The sequence below is a fragment of the Chrysochloris asiatica genome, unplaced genomic scaffold, assembly GCF_000296735.1.
Source record: "Chrysochloris asiatica unplaced genomic scaffold, ChrAsi1.0 scaffold00152, whole genome shotgun sequence".
Classification (NCBI taxonomy): Eukaryota; Metazoa; Chordata; class Mammalia; order Afrosoricida; family Chrysochloridae; genus Chrysochloris; species Chrysochloris asiatica.
Window position 1 is genome coordinate 5843232 of NW_006408670.1, and position 2596 is coordinate 5845827.

The window sequence follows — 2596 nt, forward strand, 5'->3', positions numbered from 1 at the left end:
ACTTCTTCAGTCTGAAATCGATCAAACATGCAATCAAGATGTATTGCTCATTACTGGTGACTGGAATGCAAAAGTAGGGAGCAAAGAGGAGGGACCAATAGTTGGAAAATTTGGACTTGGTGATAGAAATGATGCCAAGTAGGTAACTCTCTGTATATTAACATATTGGACTTGTCTGCCATGTAGGTCACTCTCATTATATGGACAATTTGGACTCATCTGCCATGTAGCTTGAAATCTGTGTATGAAAATGATGCACTACTTTGCCATGTGGCTAGCTCTCTCTATATGTACATTTTGGACTCGTCTGCAAGAAGCTAGCTCTCTGTACATGGATATGTTGAGCTGATCTGCTAAGTAGCTAGCTCTCTGTATATGAACATATTGGACTTGTCTGCCATGTAGCTAGCTCTCAGTATATGAACATGGTGGACTCATCTTCCATGGAGGTAGTATCCTGTATATGGACATGTTGGACTACTCTGCCTTGTAATTAACTCTCAGTATATGGACACATTGTACATATCTGCCATGTACCTAGAACTCTGTATATGGATATGTTGCACTACTCTGCAATGTAGCTAGCTCTCTGTATATAAAGAAGTTGAACTCATCTGCCTTGTACCTAGAACTCTGTATATGGAAATGTTACATTACCATGCCATGTAGCTTTCTGTATATGGAAATTTTGGACTAGTCTGTCATGTAGCTAGCACTCTGTACATGGATATGTTGGACTGATCTGCCAAGTAGTTGGTTCTCTGTATATGAACATTTTGAACTTGCCTGCCATGTAGGTGTCTCTCAGTATATGGACACATTGGACACATCTGCCATGTATCTCGAACTCTCTATATGGAAACGTTGCACTATGTTACCATGTAGCAAGCTCTCAGTATATGAACATGTTGGACACATCTGCCATGTAGTTAGTACCATGAATATGGACATGTTGGACTACTGTGCCATGTAGCTAGCTCTCAGTATATGAATATGTTGGACACATCTGCCATGTAGCTAGTAGCCTGAACATGGATATGTTAGACTACTATGCCATGTAGCTCGCTCTGAGTATATGGACACGTTGGACACATCTTCCATCTACCTAAAACACTGTATATGGAAACGTTGCACTACTCTGCCATGTGCCTAGCTTTCTGTATATGGTCATTTTGGACTAGTTTGCTATGTAGCTAGCACTCTGTCCATGGATATGTTTGACTGATCTGCCAAGTATGTAGTTCTCTGTATATGAACATATAGGACTTGTCTGACATGTAGGTAGCTCTCAATATATGGACATCTTGGACACATTTGCTATGTAGCTAGAACTTTGTATATGGAAATGTTGCACTACCCTGCCATGTAGCTAGCTTTCTGTATATGGATAGTTTGGACAAGTCTGCCACATAGCTTGCTCTCTGTACATGGATATGTTGGACTGATCTGCCAAGTAGGCAGCTCTGTGTATATTAACATATTGAACTTGTCTGCCATGTAGGTAGCTTTCAGTATATAGACACGTTGGACACATCTGCCATGTACCTTGAACTCTGCATATGGAACTAATGAAATACTCTTCCATGTAGCTAGGTGTCTGTATTTTGACATTTAAGACTTGTCTGCTATGTATCTAGCTTTCTATACATGGACATGTTGGACTGATCTCCCAAGTAGCTAGCTCTTTGTATTTGAACATATTGGACTTGTCTGGCATATAGCTAGCTCTCAGTATATGGACATGTTGGACTCATCTGCCATGTAGCTAGTACCGTGTATATGGATATGTTGGGCTATTCTGCCTTGTAAATAGCTCTCAGTATATTGACACCTTGGACACATCTGCCATGTAGCTAGAACTTTTTATATGGAAATATTGCACTACTATGCCATATAGCTAGCTTTCTGTATATAGACAAGTTGGACTCATCTTCCTTATAGGTAGATATCAATATATGGAAATGTTGCACTACCCTGCCATGTAGCTAGCTCTCTGTATATGGAGATTTTGCACTCGTCTGCCATGTAGCTAGCTCTCTGTACATGGATATGTTAGACTGATCTGCCAAGTAGTTAGCTTTCTGTATATGAATATATTGCACATGTCTGCCTATTGCTAACTCTCAGTGTATGGACACGTTGGACACATCTGTCATGTACCTAGACCTCTGTATATGGAAATGTTGCACTATTCTTCCATATAGCTAGCTCTCCTTACATAGACAAGTTGGATTCATCTGCCTTGTAGCTAGAATTCTGTATATGGAACTGTTGCACTCCATTGCCATGCAGCTATCTCTCTGTATATGGACATTTTGGACGTGTGTACCATGTAGCTAGCTATCTGTACATGGATATGCTGGACTGATCTGCGAAGTAAGGTGCTCTCTGTATATGCACATATTGGAATTGTGTGCCATGTAGGTGGCTCTCAGTATATAGACACGTTGGACACATCTGCCATGTAGATAGTACCCTGAATATGGACTTGTTGGACTCCCAGGCCATGTAGCTAACTCTCAGTTCATGGACACGTTGGACACATCTGCCATGTAGCTAGAACTCTGTATATGGAAATGTTACACTACTCTGCCAT